Source organism: Ranitomeya imitator, chromosome 2 (assembly GCF_032444005.1).
Source record: "Ranitomeya imitator isolate aRanImi1 chromosome 2, aRanImi1.pri, whole genome shotgun sequence".
Lineage (NCBI taxonomy): Eukaryota > Metazoa > Chordata > Amphibia > Anura > Dendrobatidae > Ranitomeya > Ranitomeya imitator.
Genome location: NC_091283.1, coordinates 59330122 through 59349563, shown reverse-complemented (window position 1 = coordinate 59349563; position 19442 = coordinate 59330122). Strand labels below are relative to the sequence as shown.

General features: G+C 50.3%; 1 long non-coding RNA gene across 1 annotated transcript; it reads right to left on the bottom strand.

Annotated features, from left to right (window-relative positions):
- Positions 1-1374: 1374 nt before the first annotated feature.
- LOC138667184 (uncharacterized) lies at positions 1375-18615 on the bottom strand. The gene is made up of 4 exons (XR_011318628.1): positions 18420-18615; positions 2165-2222; positions 1953-2063; positions 1375-1861 (listed from the first exon to the last, which is right to left on the bottom strand). It is a non-coding gene; the product is annotated as an uncharacterized lncRNA (long non-coding RNA).
- Positions 18616-19442: the final 827 nt, after the last annotated feature.

The following is a 19442-nucleotide window of genomic DNA, read 5'->3' as shown; positions in this document are numbered from 1 at the left end:
ATGGTATAGTCTCTAACTGGGTCGCTGTGACCAGTGGGGTACCGCAGGGGTCAGTATTGGGACCTGTTCTCTTCAACATATTCATTAATGATCTGGTAGAAGGTTTACACAGTAAAATATCGATATTTGCAGATGATACAAAACTATGTAAAGCAGTTAATACAAGAGAAGATAGTATTCTGCTATAGATGGATCTGGATAAGTTGGAAACTTGGGCTGAAAGGTGGCAGATGAGGTTTAACAATGATAAATGTAAGGTTATACACATGGGAAGAAGGAATCAATGTCACCATTACACACTGAATGGGAAACCACTGGGTAAATCTGACAGGGAGAAGGACTTGGGGATCCTAGTTAATGATAAACTTACCTGGAGCAGCCAGTGCCAGGCAGCAGCTGCCAAGGCAAACAGGATCATGGGGTGCATTAAAAGAGGTCTGGATACACATGATGAGAGCATTATACTGCCTCTGTACAAATCCCTAGTTAGACCGCACATGGAGTACTGTGTCCAGTTTTGGGCACCGGTGCTCAGGAAGGATATAATGGAACTAGAGAGAGTACAAAGGAGGGCAACAAAATTAATAAAGGGGATGGGAGAACTACAATACCCAGATAGATTAGCGAAATTAGGATTATTTAGTCTAGAAAAAAGACGACTGAGGGGCGATCTAATAACCATGTATAAGTATATAAGGGGACAATACAAATATCTCGCTGAGGATCTGTTTATACCAAGGAAGGTGACGGGCACAAGGGGGCATTCTTTGCGTCTGGAGGAGAGAAGGTTTTTCCACCAACATAGAAGAGGATTCTTTACTGTTAGGGCAGTGAGAATCTGGAATTGCTTGCCTGAGGAGGTGGTGATGGCGAACTCAGTCGAGGGGTTCAAGAGAGGCCTGGATGTCTTCCTGGAGCAGAACAATATTGTATCATACAATTAGGTTCTGTAGAAGGACGTAGATCTGGGGATTTATTATGATGGAATATAGGCTGAACTGGATGGACAAATGTCTTTTTTTCGGCCTTACTAACTATGTTACTATGTTACAGAGGCTGCATCATGCGCATTTTCAGCATGTGTTTCAAGAGGCTCACTGCTCTGAGCATCTGGATCCACATTGCTGTTGACACCTCCAGGGTTGTCTTGGGTGTGTAAAAGTGGGTTCGAATCATGTAACAACCTCTGGGGGTATTGTGTAGTTATTGCGCTGCATACTGTCTTTCGCCCGCTTCTAGTTGCTTGTGATCTTCTGGAACTAACCAACATCTGTAGAGCCTTCTTAATGACTCTTGCTCTATAAGATCTTTGCGGCATTATTTTAGTTAATTTTTTCAACCCATAGCCAACCAATCTTAGTCACATGGATTTAGATTTATTTAAATTCACAGGGGATGATTGTACACTTGCATGATTTAGTTTAAAATCATATAGTTCCGCAATAATGTCAGGTGTTGGACATGCATTTATCAGTCTTTCATACGTATCACAGAAAGATTTTAGTTTGATCTGAGCGAGTTTGGAATGGGCGTACTGAGCAGACATAGCAGTAAACATTTTGACATGTTCATCATCCCACACAAGATTCCCTGTGTAAGAGGAATGATCAGCAACTTTCTGCTTTTTACTTACACGACGTCGTGATACTGATTGTTTCTTTAGAGGTAATACAAGGTTGAAATCGCTAGACGATCCTGCAAGAGCAATATCTGGAGATTGTACAGTTTGACACCTGTATATTGTCCTGCTTATTACTCTTCATTCCCTCGACTATGATCTCGACATCTGAATCCTGATTTTCACTTGGTTCAGGAGCATGCCTGTCTTCTGACAGATTGCGAACTTGAAGCATCTCAGCATCTGTATGAGAAATTATATTTAGTTCCTGTCTACATACAAAAGGTTTAAATCAGCTGATATATATATATATATATATATATAGGTTTCTTACCTGTGATAAACTGATGAGATTTATTAGCCTCTAATGGTTCCGCAGCTATGGATTCAAAGTCTTCATAATTCTGAGTGTTGAAATTATTGCCATATTAAGGAGCCATACACTCTTTTTAAATAAGAAAGAATGAAGAAATATATAATTAATATACAAAACATTGACTTAATCAGAATGAGACAATACTCTGTAATTTATATTTGATATAATACCTAATTGTGATCTTGGAAGAAGGGGACTGTATTGATCGCAGGAATATTGGGATTCCATCTTAAATAAAAAGGGGAAAAGTTTTATCTCTATCTATACCGTGGATAAATACAGTTTATAACTATATAACAATTATATACTAAATATGAATTATAATTAAAAAGATAAATATAACCAGGCATTGCAAAGATACAGCTTATAACTATATAACAAATATATAATACATACCGTATATACTCCGGCTGAAAGTGCCCCTCTCGGCTTATACTCGAGTCACGGCAGCGGTGGGTCGGCGGGTGAGGGGAAGAGGGCGCTGAGGCATACTTACCTAGTCCCAGCGATCCTCGCGCTGTCCCTGCCGTCCCACGGTCTTCTGTGCTGCAGCTTCTTCCCCTCTTCAGCGGTCACGTGGGACCGCTCATTACAGAAATGAATAGGCGGCTCCACCTCCCATAGGGGTGGAGCCGCCTATTCATTTCTCTAATCAGCGGTGCCGGTGACCGCTGACAGGAAGAGGCTGCAGCACAGAAGACGGGGAGGAAGGCGGGGAGCGTCAGGATCGCTGGGACCAGGTAAGTATGTTATATTTACCTGTCCACGTTCCAGCCGCCGGGCGCCGCTCCATCTTCCCGGCGTCTGCGCTCTGACTGTTCAGGTCAGAGGGCGCGATGACGCATATAGTGTGCGCGGCACCCTCTGCCTGATCAGTCAGAGCAGAGACGCCGGGAAGATGGAGGCGCCGGGACCGGACGCTGGGAGCTGCAATCAAGAGAGGTGAGTATGTGTTTTTTTTTTTTTTTATTGCAGCAGCAGCAGCGGCCATGGCACAGATTTATGTGCAGCATCTATGGGGCAGTATGAACGGCACACAGCACTATATGGGGCATCTGTGCAGCATCTATGGGGCAATATGAACGGCACACAGCACTATATGGGGCATCTGTGCAGCATCTATGGGGCAGTATGAACGGCACACAGCACTATATGGGGCATCTGTGCAGCATCTATGGGGCAATATGAACGGCACACAGCACTATATGGGGCATCTGTGCAGCATCTATGGGGCAGTATGAACGGCACACAGCACTATATGGGGCATCTGTGCAGCATCTATGGGGCAATATGAACGGCACACAGCACTATATGGGGCATCTGTGCAGCATCTATGGGGCAATATGAACGGCACACAGCACTATATGGGGCATCTGTGCAGCATCTATGGGGCAATATGAATGGCACACAGCACTATATGGGGCATCTGTGCAGCATCTATGGGGCAATATGAACGGTGCAAAGCACTGTGGGGCATCTGTGCAGCATCTATGGGGCAATATGAACGGTGCAGAGCACTGTGGGGCATCTGTGCAGCATCTATGGGGCAATATGAATGGTGTAGAGCACTGTGGGGCATCTGTGCAGCATCTATGGGGCAATATGAACGGTGCAGAGCACTGTGGGGCATCTGTGCAGCATCTATGGGGCAATATGAATGGTACAGAGCACTATATGGCACAGCTATGGGGAAATAATGATCTATTTTTATTTTTGAAATTCACCGGTAAATGCTGCATTTCCACCCTAGGCTTATACTCGAGTCAATAAGTTTTCCCAGTTTTTTGTGGCAAAATTAGGGGGGGTCGGCTTATACTCGGGTCGGCTTATACTCGAGTATATACGGTATATGAATTATAATTAAAAAGATAAATATAACCAGGCATTGCAAAGATTCAGCTTATAACTATATAACAAACATACACTATATATGAATTATAATAAAATAAATAAATATAACTAGGCATTGCAAATACTCAGCTTATAACTATATAACAAATATATATATGAATTATAATTAAAAAGATAAATATAACTAGGCATTGCAACTATTCAGCTTATAACTATATAACAAATATACACTATATATGAATTATAATAAATTTGATATCAATTTGATAGTGGGCGGGGCACTTGTCAGATTTCTTTTTGACGAGACATCCCTCCCCCTTACTACTGGTGAGTATGAGCCCTTATCCTCATCCTCATCATCCACAACCAGTACAACACCAAGGTGATGCAAAAGTCACTCAATTTATGTGCAAGGGTGTTTTTCAGATGCTGTTACTAATTAGAAACCAAAATAAACTCATCAAAATGAGATGTACGTAAATTTTTCCCATTTATTCTTATATATTCCAGTTTTAATATCTGGAACAGCCCTTTTATGACCCAGTGTATACTTCTACAATATTAAAATATTGAAATACTATTATATTTTTTTTATATCCCTGTCTCTGTGCTGTTGCTAGGGACAAACATATCTTGTTGGACACAATCTGGCATCATATATATGAACCAGTATTCTCCCCTCCCTTTTGTTATTTACTTTCATTGGTGGATTCACATCCTATTTTTTTTATTTCAGTTTGATTATCTTTAGGTCTCCTCATTCTCCACCACTAGATCACCAGGCTTAACGTCTTTTGTGCCGCTACAGGCAGTCCAATTTTTGGCAAGGGTGTCTATGATGCCCATAGTATATTTTTAAAAAATGTATCCCCCTTGGTGAAATCTTTGTCAGCACATGCACTGCGGGTATGGGCCTTACAAGTCTAGGAGACATGCTCCTTTACATTGGGCCTAGTTTTTAATGAGGCCTTCAGCAATGTCTCATCATTTTCCACCACTAGATCACCAGGGTTCACGTGTTCCGTGCTGCTACAGTCAATTTTTTGGCAAGGGTGTCTGTGATCCCAATTAAATATCTTTTTTAAAATGTATCCCCCTTGGGGAAATGTTTGTCAGCCCATGCACTGCATGTATGGGCATCATACTCCTTTACATTGGGCCTAGTTTTTCATAAGGCCTTCAGCAATGTCTCCTCATTCTCCACCACTAGATCACCAGGCTTAACGTCTTCTGTGCCACTACAGGCAGTCCAATTTTTGGCAAGGGTGTCTATGATAACCATAGTATATTATTAAAAAATGTATCCCCCTTGGGGCAATGTTTGTCAGCCCATGCACTGCGTGTATGGGCATTACAAGTCTAGGAGAGACAATCCTTTACATTGGGCCTAGTTTTTCATGAGGCCTTCAGCAAGGTCTCCTCATTCTCCACCAGTAGATCACCACACTTAACGTTTTCTGTGATGCTACAGGCAGTCCAATTTTTGCCAAGCCTGTCTATGATGTTCATAAAAGATTTTTTTAAAAGGTACCCCCCATGGTGAAATGTTTCTCAGCCCATGCACTTCGTGTATGGTCGTTACAAGCCTAGTAGACCTGCTCCTTATCATTGGGCCTAGTTTTTAATGAAGCCTTCCTCCACCTCTCATCATTTTCCACCACTAGATCACCAGGGTTCACGTGTTCCGTGCTGCTACAGACAGTCAATTTGTGGCAAGGGTGTCTGTGATCCCAATTAAATATTTTTAAAAAATTTACCCCCTCCCCCCCATGGATCCAAGAAGTATCGTTTCTCCTTGTGGAGAGTGACATGATAAGCATGTCGAGGTGAGGAGACTTAAAGCCACAATGCTCCTCTGGGAAATATGCAAATTGTCTCTTCAGAGAGGAAGAAGACTAGAACTCTAGTGCCACCTATTGGAAGTAGCAATCCTAACAGTTCCCAGAGGAGCATTGCGGCTTTAAGTCTCCTCACCTCGACATGCTTAACATGTCACTCTCCGCAAGGAGAAACGATACTTCTTGGATCCCGGTCAGACGCCTATCAATCAGCCAAACCAGATCTCCACTTTGCACTGATGAGGGGCAGTACCCCGAAACACAGCCCCCCCATGGATAAATGTTTGTCAGCCCATACCAGTGGGGTGCCAAGGGCCCACCTGTAAAATTGACTTTGGGGGGCCCACTTTTCACCTGCATAGAAATATTACATGTTATGATCTGGTGGCCTAGGAGCAGCATGTGACGTACTCTGGAGAAGGTGGTACCTGTACTGACCGCAGACCCTGAACTAGTACTGCAACTAGAAGTAGCCGTGGGATGTACCTAACACTCCCTAGACACCTCGACACAGCCTAAGGACTAACTTCCCCTAAAGATAGAAACGGGAAAACTATCTTGCCTCAGAGAAAATCCCCAAAGGATAGACAGCCCCCCACAAATATTGACTGTGAGAGGAGAGGGAAATGACATACGCAGACTGAAATCAGGGTTTAGCAAAGGAGGCCTTTGTAGCTAAAAAGAAAGAATAGGACAGAGTACTATGCGGTCAGTATTAAAACACTAGAAAATATCCACCACAGAAAATACAAATCACCACATCTGACTAAAGACATGGAGGGTATATCTGCATCTCCAGAGATACAGCTTGGCTGCAAAAAATCCTTACACAGACAAAGCTGGACAAGACAAAACATGAAAATGCACAGAACTATAAGGCCCACAGCATGTGGACAGCAAAAACAAAGCCAGAACTTATCTTTGTTGAAAAGAACAGCAAAACAGGAGAGACCAGTCAGGGATGTGAATCCTCCAAAAACAATGGACAACTGGCACTGACTAAAGGATCAAGCAAGACTAAATAGCCCAGTCCAAATTGCAATAAGTGGACACACCTGATAAATGCTGCGATCCAAAGACAGCAGCACTACCACTCATAACCACTGGAGGGAGCCCAAGAGCAGAATTCACAACAATTACATTCCCTTCGTTCATAAATGTACCTATATCTCTATGTAATAATAAACTGGGTTGCGTGGGTAATGAATGATGAGATGCTGCTTTTTTATGTACAGATTGAATCAAGTGAATTATGCAAGTACTGACCATGTAGTGGGATTTGGGGCCAAGATCTGCACAGGGGCCCACCGGGGGATTCCCCTGTTACACTATGAGCCAGTCCGAGCCTGGCCCATACACTTTGTGTATGGGCATTACGAGTCTAGTAGACCCGCTCATTTGTAATGGGACAATTTTTTATGAGGCCCTCCTCCATGTTTCTTCCAAGGGGGATTGGGGTGCGTGCAAATTTGGGTCAAGGTGGCCCTTGCATTCAATGCATAAGGAAACAGTATGGCAGGACCAACTGAAGAATGTGAAGTGGGTTTTCCTGTGGCCATCCAATACCTGGGTTTAAAGGCTTATTGGGGTGCATATGACTTGAGAGAAGGGCAGGCCTTGCATTCAATGCAACATTTTTTCAGGAAGCCCTCTCGTGAAAGGGGTATTGGGGTGCATTGTAATTGTTGGCAGCCCAGCCACTCACTTCATAGGTAATAACAGCATAGGAGACCCACTGTTTCATAATGGCCCTTTAAGAATATTAATGCCGCCTGATGCCCCTCTAAAAATAGGCTTCGAGACTTTAAGACGGAGTCCCTCTTTCATAAATGAAACAAGATTTGTCTCCTTATGTGTCACACACCACATGGCCAGCTAGGGTTGTTAAATGTTACAATGACATTTCCCAGTGAATGTATTTGTATTGGTTGAAAGCAATGGAAAAGTTGAAAAATGAATCAAAAATGCTGCGTGTGAACATAGCCCAAGTGGTGGAGGAACATTTTAGTTTTTTTGTGACATATTGTACTTCAGGTTAGTGGTTTCTTCGACATTGCTTACGTTTATTTATGAAAAAAACGGAAAAATGGCAAAAAATTTTTAAATTTTGAAATTTTCAAACTTTGAAATTATATGCCATTAAATCAGAGAGATATGTCACACAAAATAGTTAATAAATAACATTTCCCACATGTCTACTTTACATCAGCACAATTTTGGAAACATTTTTTTGTTAGAAAGTTATAAGGGTTAAAAGTTGACCAGCGATTTCTCACTTTTACAACAAAATTTACAAAACCATTTTTTTAGGGACCATCTCACATTTAAAGTCACTTTGAGGGGTGTTCATGACAGAAAATACCTAAAAGTGACACCATTCTAAAAACTACACCCCTCAAGGTGCTCAAAACCACATTCAAGAATTTTATTAACCCTTTACGTGCTTCGCAGGAAGTGAAGCAATGTGGAAGGAAAAAATTAACAATTAACTTTTTTTTTTACAAACATTTTAATTCAGAACCAATTTTTTTTATTTTCACAAGTGTAAAAAGAGAAAATGAACCACAAAATTTGTTGTGGAATTACTCCTGAATACATCGATACCCCATATGTGGGGGTAAACCACCATTTGGGTGCACGGCAGGGCTTGGAAGGGAAGGAGCGCCGTTTGACTTTTTCAATGCAGAATTGGCTGGAATTAAGATCGGACACCATGTTGCGTTTGGAGAGCCCCTGGTGTGCCATCATTTTGGAAACTAGACCCCTTAAGGAACTTATCTAGATGTGTGGTGAGCACTTTGAACCCCCAAGTGTTTAACATAAGTTTTAACGTAGCGCCGTGAAAATAAAAAATATTGCGGGGAAGCTGAGGGGTGGAGATTGCTAGCCCACCCAGTTACAGGGGGGAGGGACATGGAAGGTTTAAGAGCTGAGGACACATGGAGAGACATGCAGACAGAACAGAGGAAGATGACTAACTAAGGAACTAAGGAAGAGGGCATATGCCAGCCAGAGGGGAGCAAGCACACGCTTTCTGGGGGCTGCCCGGCAACTAAGTCTTGGACCTGCAGAACGCTGAGCCCCCCGGCTTCCACAAGCGACCTTCAACCTGGTAAACTGACCTCCAGCTTTATACCTTTATGCCTTGTATTATTATTGTTCTATTTTACTCTGACTGTAACTCTTGATATATTTTGACTGTATATCACTTGTAATTACCTAGTGCGCCCTTAAAGGGACACTGTCACCTGAATTTGGAGGGAACAATTTTCAGCCATGGAGGCGGGGTTTTTGATTCACCCTTTCCTTACCCGCTGGCTGCATGCTGGCTGCAATATTGGATTGAAGTTCATTCTCTGTCCTCCATAGTACACGCCTGCGCAAAGCAAGATTGCACCTTCTGCAGGCATGTACTACGGAGGACAGAGAATGAACTTCAATCCAATATTGCAGCCAGCATGCAGCCAGCGGGTAAGGAAAGGGTGAATCAAAAACCCCAAAACCCTGCCTCCATGGCTGAAGATTGTTCCCTCCAAATTCAGGTGACAGTGTCCCTTTAAGGCAAGTAAGTCATAAATTAATTTTGGGCTGATCCTTTTACTCTGATTGCGAATCTTAGAATACCCAGCGTGGGTAACTGGGCAGTCTCACCGGCGGTCATTTGCCGTAGGTGCAGTTCCCTTATTGACCTGAGAGACAAAGGGGCGCCGGAGAGCTGTGCCTGTGTAGTGACGTCACGGATTGGTGACGTGGGAGGAACTGGGTTTCCTTCACATTGGTGGCAGCATGTGGGATCAGAGTAATAGTGTGCGTGGGACCCCTACTCCCAGACACTAAAGACTACCAGCGGTAACTTTCACTGCTGGGGTCTTAAGGTTAGCCCAGCACTAGACGGTTAGAGTGTAGATATAACAAGTTGTGTGAAAGGTCAGGGTTACAGCTGTGTCAGTAACCAGAGGTTCCAAAGATGGCGGATGGCATCAGGAGTGCAGTGAGGGCGCAGGCCAGTGCTATGGTCTATGAGGAGGTGGTGGTGGACGGTACTGTTCAAGGCGAGGAGGAGCTCAGCCCGGACCCCCCAAGGAGCCAGCCACCTGTGCTTAGTCCGGCAAGGGACTACCCACCACCTACCCGCCCCAGCCTGTCCACATCAGAGGCCCTTGTTGCAGCGGCAGTGGCACGTCTCGAGGCGGGTAATGAAGATGCCTATATGAGACTCATGGCAGCTGCAGAGAAAGCAGCTGAGTCCGAGCAAGCAGAACGCCGTGAAGCAGCGGAGCGGGCAGAGAGAGCTGCAGTGCGGGCAGCGGAGCAAGCAGCGGCAGAGAGAGCAGCGGAGCGCCAGCATCGACTGGAGATGGCTCAACACGGGCTCCCGCTGAACGCCACAGCACCACCAGAGTCCAGGGCTTCCAAAGTCCGGGCCGAGGACTTCCCTCTGCTTGAGAAGGATGGAGACCTGGATTCCTTCTTGCTGGCCTTTGAAAGGACCTGCCTTCAACACCATCTGGCCCCGGCTCAGTGGGCAAGATACCTGACCCCCCGTTTGAGGGGTAAGTCCCTGGAAGTTTTGAGGGACTTACCTGCCGGGGCGGAGCAGGACTACAGCAGCATCAAGCGGGCCCTGATCCAGCACTACAACCTCACCCCGGAGTCCTACCGCAAGAAGTTCCGGAGCGTGCAGCGGGGCCCAAAGGACACCTGGACCGACCACATGCGGGCGTTGCTGAGAGCTGCAGAGCACTGGACCTCGGGTCTAGCGCTCACCACCCGCCAGGAGGTCCAGGAACTGTTCGTCACGGAGCAGTTCTTGTGGAACTGCTCAGAGGACCTCCAGCAGTTCCTCCATGACTGGAAACCAAAGGGGGCTTCTGCTACAGCCGCCCTGGCAGACGATTATGCCAATAGTAGGGCGCCTGAGCCGAAGAAGCCTGCCAGCAGCACCTGGAGAGGGGGTAAGCACAATCCTGCCCCTGTTTCCCCAGCCTCTAGAGTGCAAGGGGTGTACCCCCCCTGCTGCCCTCTCCAGGCCAGGCACAGAACCCAGACGTTGTCATCTCTGCAACCAGCGGGGACACTTCAAGGCTGCGTGTCCCCAGCGTCTTAAGGCCCCATCCCTGTCCCCGAAACCGTCCACTGTTTTATGTGTGGGAGGGGGTGGTGGGAGGTCCCTGGACAATTACCAACCCATCACCATCGGCTGCTCAGCGGTCATGGGACTGCGGGACACAGGCGCTGAACGAACCCTGGTACGTCCTGAGGTGGTGTCCCCTCAAGACTTGGTACCGGGGAAAACCCTTTCTGTCTCCGGAATTGGAGGCGTGGAACCGGCGCTGCCTCTCGCCAAGGTGTTTTTGGACTGGGGCGCCGGGAGGGGAATGCGGGAGGTGAGAGTAGCGTCAAATATTCCTGCCAATGTATTACTTGGGACAGATTTGGGGCGGCTAGTGTCTCAGTATGTGGCCACTAAACCCCCACGTTCGGCTCCCCAAGAATGTCATGACTCTACTGTGAATGCCGATGTTGATGTGTTGAATGTGCCTCCAACAGTGGAGGAGGGAGTGAAACCTGAGGGTAATCCATGCACTGACACCACACACGCAGGGCTCACAGGGAGGACAGGTGAGGAGACTGTAGGGGAGAGGTCAGAGGTGGAGGGAGGGGCTGCTATGGGCAGTGTAGGGCCCCTAAGTGAATCCAGCCTGCTGAGTCTAGGGCCCCTGCAGGAAGAGGACAGGCCATGGGGGTAGGAGGTGTCCCGGGAGAGGAGCCACCAGGTAAGACCCCAGGGCAAGAGTTCCCCACTCCCGGGATGCCAGGAGTGCAGGGAAGTCTGCCTGACCCGGCGACTTGGTCAGGAGTCGGGGGGAAGCAGGCGCTACCCGTGGGCAGAGCGGTTGTGGCCGCTGTCACCAGGAGTGGGAACGCCGGAGCCCAAGGAGCCTCGCAGAGGTCCGACGGCTTCCCCCTCTCTGACCAAGTGGCTGCCGAGTCAGACAGTGGCCAGGAGACAGATCCCAGGGAGCTGACAGCGAATGTGGCAGTGTCATCCATTCTCGCCACATCGAGTCAGGGATTTCAGGATGCGTTGGAAGCTGACGCTAGCCTGAAAGCTCTCAAGGAGCAGGCGGCACAGCCTCCCGGGGAGTCAGACCGCGAGCGGGTGGTCTGGGACCAGGGATGGCTGTACCGGGTAACGGTCCAGCAGGGTTCACCGGAGGCGTGGCCCAGGGACCGACAGTTAGTGGTACCCATCCATTCAGGGCAGAATTGTTGCGGATAGCAAACGAGATTCCCATGGCCGGACACCTAGGGATCGCTAAAACCAGGGCCAGGCTAGCGCAGCATTTCTACTGGCCTGGAATGAGGACCGAGGTAATTTCCTACTGCCGTTCATGTGACACCTGTCAGAGGGTGGGGAAGGTGGGGCGGCGCCCCAAAGCCCCACTGGTAACTGCCCATCATTGAAGAGCCTTTCTCGAGGGTGCCTGTGGATCTCATTGGACCTCTGTCCTCTCCCAGCCGCTCTGGAAAATGCTTCATATTAACGGTAGTGGACTATGCCACTCAGTACCTGGAGGCGGTAGCTTTGTCGTCCATTCGGGCTGACAATGTGGCCACTGCCTTACTCGAGATCTTCTCCAGAGTGGGGTTTCCCCAGGAAATGCTCACCGATCGAGGGACCCAGTTAATGTCCCAGCTGATGGAGTCTCTCTGTAAGCAGATACAGGTGCAACATTTGGTAGCCAGCCCGTATCACCCACAGACCAAATGGCCCATGTGAGCGGTTCAATGGCACCTTAAACAGATGCTTAAGATGTTGGTCGACTCCCATGGGAGAGACTGGGAGCGGTATCTCCCACACCTTCTATTTGCCTACCGGGAGGTTCCACAGACCTCAACGGGGTTCTCCCCCTTTGAGCTCCTGTATGGGTGACGCAAGGGCCCCTTGCCCTGGTGAAGGAAGCATAGAAAGAAGATTTGGCCACACCTGGAGTGTTGGCCATTGAGTATGTTGTACGCATCCAGGACAGAATGACGGCTTTGACACGGCTGGTGCATGACAATATGGCCCAGGCCCAAGTTGACCAGAAGCGGTGGTATGACCAGAATGCTTGTGAGAGGACCTACCAGGTGGGTCAAAAGTTGTGGGTACTGGTCCCCGTCCCACAAAACAAGCTTCAGTCGGCCTGGGAGGGTCCATACCTCGTGCACCAGCAGCTCAACGCCGTCACCTATCTGGTCACCCTGGACCATGCCCGTGGAAGGAGGAAGGCCTTCCACGTGAACATGATGAAGGCACATCATGAGCGGGAGGCTTGTGCCCACCCAGTGTGCAACCTCCCCGAGGAAGGTGAGGTAGAAACCCTCCTGGATCTGCTCACCCAAGCCAAGGCAGGTGGATCCATCGAGGATGTGGGGGTTGGCCACCAGCTCTCGGAGGACCAACATTCCCAGCTGGGGGTCACTCTATACCCCTTTGGGAGCTGTTCAGCAGCCTGCCCAGAAGGACTGAGGCAGCCGTCCATGATGTGGACATCGGCAATCACCCCCCAATCCGGTGTTCAGCATATCGGGTCTCTCTTGAGGTGCAGCAGCACATGCGCCAAGAGATAGATGAGATGCTGAAGCTGGGGGTGATCCAAACATCCAACAGCGCTTGGGCTTCGCCTGTAGTCCTCGTCCCTAAAAAGGACCGAACTACGCGTTTCTACGTGGACTACCGGGGGCTCAATGCTGTGACGGTCACCGATGCGTACCCAATGCTGCGCATCAATGACCTGCTCGATCAGCTGGCCGGGGCCCAATACCTGACCATCATGGATCTGAGCAGGGGATATTGGCAGATTCCCCTGGCCCCCTAAGGCACGGGAACGCTCTGCCTTTATCACCCAATTTGGACTGTACGAGTCCACGGTGATGCCCTTCGGCATGAAGAATGGCCCTGCCACTTTTCAGCGGATGGTCAACACGCTGCTCGAGGGACTGGAAGGGTATGCGACCGCGTACCTGGATGACATTGTCATCTTCAGTCCCATCTGGGAGGATCACCTACAGCACCTGCCGCAGGTGTTAGGGAGGATCCAAAGAGCAGGGTTGACCATTAAGCTGGAAAAGTTCCAGCTGGGTATGAGTGAGGTCCACTACCTGGGACACGGGGTAGGTGGGGGAGTGCTGAAGCCAGAGCCCGGGAAGGTGGATGCCATCACCTCCTGGCCCTCCCCAGAACCAAGAAGCAGGTGATGTCCTTCTTGGGGACTGCCGGGTACTATAGGATTTTTGTTCCACACTATAAAACCCTGGCCAAGCCCCTGACGGATCTCACCAAGAAGAAGCTGCCTGTCGCAGTCGACCGGACAGTCGCCTGTGAGACAGCCTTCCAGGTGCTCAAAATCGCCCTTTCTAGCTCTCCCGTACTACCGGCAGCTGACTTCACGCGGCCGTTCATAGTACAGACCGACGCCAGCGACTTTGGCCTTGGTGCTGTGCTCAGTCAGGTCAACACTACGGGACATGAACACCCCGTTTTGTACCTGAGCCGGAAGCTCCTGCCGAGGAAAGTGGCCTATTCCACGATGGAGAAGGAATGTCTGGCAATTGTATGGGCCACGCAGCGTCTGCAGCCATACTTGTACGGACGCCACTTCACCGTGGAAACAGACCACAACCCCCTCAGCTGGTTACACTCGGTCTCTGGGATGAATGGGAGGTTGCTATGCTGGAGTCTTGCTCTCCAGCAGTATCACTTCACCATTCACCACCAAAGAGGCAGCGACCATAGTAATGCTGATGGGTTGTCCCAGCAAGGAGAAGGTGCGGAAGGGCGCATGGGGAAACACAGGAATGTGATGCCCCCTAGCGCCCTCTAAAGCAGGGAGGTGTGATGAGGGAGCCGCCGCCATCTTGGATGGGCATACTAACAGAGATTGGCATGACTCCATTTTGTCTCCTGGTCACAGGTCTGCAGAGATGAGTGCTCCTGGCCCCCACCTCTTCTCATGAATAAAATTGTTCCTTTTAGCATGGTAATGGAATTAAGCTCAGTGTAGCAGGCAGAAGGTACTTCAAAGCTCAATGCGGAAGCCACACCAGCAGGGGACAGAGTTGCCTGGGGCCTCAATTAAAGCACGCATGACAAGTGGCCACAGGATACAAGTCTATTATGGCCTTCCAGTCGAACCATCTCCAACATGGAATCGTGAATTATGGATGCATCATCTGAGGTATAGGCTCACAAAAACTATCCCCTTCGCCCTAAAGAAATTGCGCATCTGACAGTGCAATTCCCGGGTCCGTGGGAGTTCTGAAACCTGAGATATGGAGATCAGCCTCTGACAGCGACCGAATGAGTCCGGGTTTGGTCCCTGGGCGACCGGCAGAACAAACGTTGTGCGCTGGTACCGCCCGTGTACTGATCCGACCACCCTGAGAGCAGTTATTCCATTTATTAGATATTGGAATAAATTTTGCAGGGAGGCTGAGGGGTGGAGAATGCTAGCCCACCCAGTTACAGGGGGGAGGGACATGGAAGGTTTAAGAGCTGAGGACACATGGAGAGACACGCAGACAGAACAGAGGAAGATGACTAACTAAGGAACTAAGGAAGAGGGCATATGCCAGCCAGAGGGGAGCAAGCACACGCTTTCTGGGGGCTGCCCGGCAACTAAGTCTTGGACCTGCAGAACGCTGAGCCCCCCGGCTTCCACAAGCGACCTTCAACCTGGTAAATTGACCTCCAGCTTTATACCTTTATGCCTTGTATTATTATTGTTCTATTTTAGAGTTTCTGCTGCCCTAGGCACTTTTCGTGCTGCCTCCCCCATTGGTGAGTATGACACTATCGGCAGTGACTTAGGCTACTTTAACAACAGCGATTTTTGACATTTGCGGCAGTTTTTCCGCATCTGTAACGGATCACTTACGGCAACAGTGCGTTCGGCCTCATTCATTCCCTATGGGACTTGGACATGTGCGGCGCGGCACTTGTGGTTTTGCCGCGATCCGGCAAATGCGGTACTTGCAGCAACAGGGAAAAAAATGCTGCTAGCCATGTTTTTTTGTCTCGCCTCAAGTGCAAAACCTCAAGTGCCGCACATGTCCGCAAGTCCCATAGGGAATGTATGAGGCCGAACGCAGAGTTGCCGGCCCGTAACTGATACGTTACGCGGCAGATGCGGAAAAACTGCAGTATCTGCCGCGAACGGAGAAAATTGCTGATGTGAAAGTAGCCTTAGCAAACCTTTCCAGTTGTCATGTGAGAATCTGGTGAATCTCATACACATTACATGGTCAGTTGATTCTGCCATGGTTGCAAGGTTTGACAGATTTCTAAAGGGAACCCCCTCTTCAGCCTCACCCTGTTGGATGCAGGACGCAGACTTCCCTCAGCAGCCTCTCCTCACTCCCGTAAGCAGCCTCCACCTGCCAGATGCAGCCTCCACCTGCCGAATGCAGCCTCCACCTGCCGAATGCAGCCACCTCAGCAGCCTCTCATCTCACCAGCCTCTCATCTCCTCACCAGCCTCCCATCACCAGCCTCACCTCTCCTCAGCAGCCTCCCCTCACCAGCCGCTCATCTCCTCTCCTCACCAGTCTCTCATCTCCTCAGCAGCCTCTCATCTCCTCAGCAGCCTCTCATCTCCTCAGCAGCCTCCCATCTCCTCCCATCACCAGCCTCTCCTCTCCTCACCAGCCTCTCTTCCCCTCACCAGCCTCCCTTCTCTCCTCACCAGCCTTCCCTCTCACCAGCCTCTCCTCTCACCAGCCTCCCCTCTCCTCACCAGCAGCCTCTCCTCTCCTCACCAGCAGACTCTCCTCTCCTCACCAGCCTCCCATCTCAGCAGCCTCCCCTCTCAGCAGCCTCTCCTCTCCTCACCAGCCTCCCCTCTCCTCACCAGCCTCCCATCTCCTCTCCTCACCAGCCTCTCCAGCCTCTCATATCCTCCCCTTAGCAGCCTCCCCTCACCAGCCTCTCCTCTCCCCTTAGCAGCCTCCCCTCTCATCTCATCTCCAGCCTCTCATATCCCCCCTTAGCAGCCTCCCCTCACCAGCCTCTCCTCTCTGCTTAGCAGCCTCCCCTCTCATCTCCTCTCCAGCCTCTCATATCCTCCCCTTAGCAGCCTCCCCTCACCAGCCTCTCCTCTCCCCTTAGCAGCCTCCCCTCTCATCTCCTCTCCAGCCTCTCATATCCTCCCCTTAGCAGCCTCCCCTCACCAGCCTCTCCTCTCCCCTTAGCAGCCTCCCCTCTCATCTCCTCTCCAGCCTCTCATATCCTCCCCTTAGCAGCCTCCTCTCTCCCCTTAGCAGCCTCCCCTCTTCTCAGCAGCCTCCCTCCTCAGCAGCCCCCCTCATCTCCTCACCAGCCTCCCCTCTCCAACCTCCCCTCTCCTCACCAACCTCCCCTCTCCTCACCAGCCTCTCATCTCCTCAGCAGCAGCCTCCCCTCTCATCTCCTCACCAGCCTCTCCTCTCATCTCCTCTCCAGCCTCTCATATCCTCCCCTTAGCAGCCTCCCCTCACCAGCCTCTCCTCTCAGCAGCCTCCCCTCTCATCTCCTCACCAGCCTCCCCTCTCATCACCTCTCCAGCCTCTCATATCCTCCCCTTAGCAGCCTCCCCTCTCATCTCCTCTCCAGCCTCCCCTCTCCCCTTAGCCTCCCCTCTCATCTCCTCTCCAGCCTCTTATATCCCCCCTTAGCAGCCTCCCCTCACCAGCCTCTCCTCTCCCCTTAGCAGCCTCCCCTCTCATCTCCAGCCTCTCATATCCTCCCCTTAGCAGCCTCCCCTCACCAGCCTCTCCTCTCCCCTTAGCAGCCTCCACTCTCCAGCCTCTCATCTCCTCTCCTCAGCAGCCACTCATATCCTCCCCTTAGCAGCCTCCCCTCACCAGCCTCTCCTTTCCCCTTAGCAGCCTCCCCTTACCAGCCTCTCCCCTCCCCTTAGCAGCCTCCCCTCTCCAGCCTCTCCTCTCCCCTTAGCAGCCTCCCCTCTCCAGCCTCTCCTCTCCCCTTAGCAGCCTCCCCTCTCCAGCCTCTCCTCTCCAGCCTCTCCTCTCCTCAGCAGCCACTCATATCCTCCCCTTAACAGCCTCCCCTCACCAGCCTCCCCTCTCCCCTTAGCAGCCTCCCCTCATCTCCTCATATCCTCCCCTTAGCAGCCTCCCCTCACCAGCCTCTCCTCTCCCCTTAGCAGCCTCCACTCTCCAGCCTCTAATCTCCTCTCCTCAGCAGCCACTCATATCCTCCCCTTAGCAGCCTCCCCTCACCAGCCTCTCCTCTCCCCTTAGCAGCCTCCCCTCACCAGCCTCTCCTCTCAGCAGCCTCCCCTCACCAGCCTCTCCCCTCCCCTTAGCAGCCTCCCCTCTCCAGCCTCTCCTCTTAGCAGCCTCCCCTCTCCCCTTAGCAGCCTCCCCTCTCCAGCCTCTCCTCTCCAGCCTCTCATCTCCTCTCCTCAGCAGCCACTCATATCCTCCCCTTAACAGCCTCCCCTCACCAGCCTCCCCTCTCCCCTTAGCAGCCTCCCCTCTCATCTCCTCATATCCTCCCCTTAGCAGCCTCCCCTCACCAGCCTCTCCTCTCCCCTTAGCAGCCTCCCCTCTCATCTCCTCTCCAGCCTCTCATATCCCCCCTTAGCAGCCTCCCCTCACCAGCCTCTCCGCTCCCCTTTGCAGCCTCTCATCTCCTCTCCTTTGCAGCCTCTCCTCACTCACATCAGCAGACTCCCGTCTCCTCTCTCACCTCACTCCTCTCTGCAGCTTCCTCTCACACTGCCCGCCTCCTCTCCCTGCTCCCCGAGGACTTCAGTATCTTCTCCCACAAACATGGCATGCTGCTCAGCTCTGCAGTCTGTTCCAGTGCTCCTACATTAAGAAGAGCGCGCAGCATGTCACATGACCGGCGTCAGGACCATGATGCACTTGGGCCTGCCTGCTGCTTAAAGGTACAGCACCCATTTCTGGACGCCAGATGCACACTAACAAGTAATGTCCGGATAGCGGGCGGCCCTGCGCCCGAGACCCCCTCCCCCCGCAGCAGCCATGGCTGAGGTAGGTGGGTGGGCGGGGTGACCCCCGAACCTTAAAATTTTTTTTTTTTTTTTTTTTTTTAAAACTTGCTCAGGTGCCGCCCCCTTCACATTGCCCCGCCCTAGGCACGTGCCCTCAAGTGCCTAGTGGCAAATACGGCCCTGACTCTGACTGTAACTCTTGATATATTTTGACTGTATATTTCTTGTAATTACCAAGAGCGCCCTTAAGGCAATTAAATCATAAATTAATCTTGGGCTGATCCTTTTACTCTGATTGCGAATCTTAGAATACCCAGCGTGGGTAACTGGGCAGTCTCACCGGCGGTCATTTGCTCTAGGTGCAGTTCCCTTATTGACCTGAGAGACAAAGGGGGTGCCGGAGAGCTGTGCCTGTGTAGTGACGTCATGGATTGGTGACGTGGGAGGAACTGGGTTTCCTTCACAGGGGGTCTCACCTTCAGATCGGCCAGCTCACTGTAGCATTGCTCGGAGTGTGTGTGGTCCAACAGCTGCACGTTCCAGTAACAGGGGAGCTTGTAGACCAGGGATGGGGCGCTCTTTATAACAGCATTGAATATATCCTAAATGGGAAGAGACAAATATCACCATCTGTTCGTATAAGAGACGCACGACGTCTTGCAAACCCCCAGCGGGGTCTCATCTGGTCCGCAAGGGAAGTGCTCAGCATACTCACTAATTCCCTCTTGGCTGTCAGACGCCATGTCTCCTAGCAG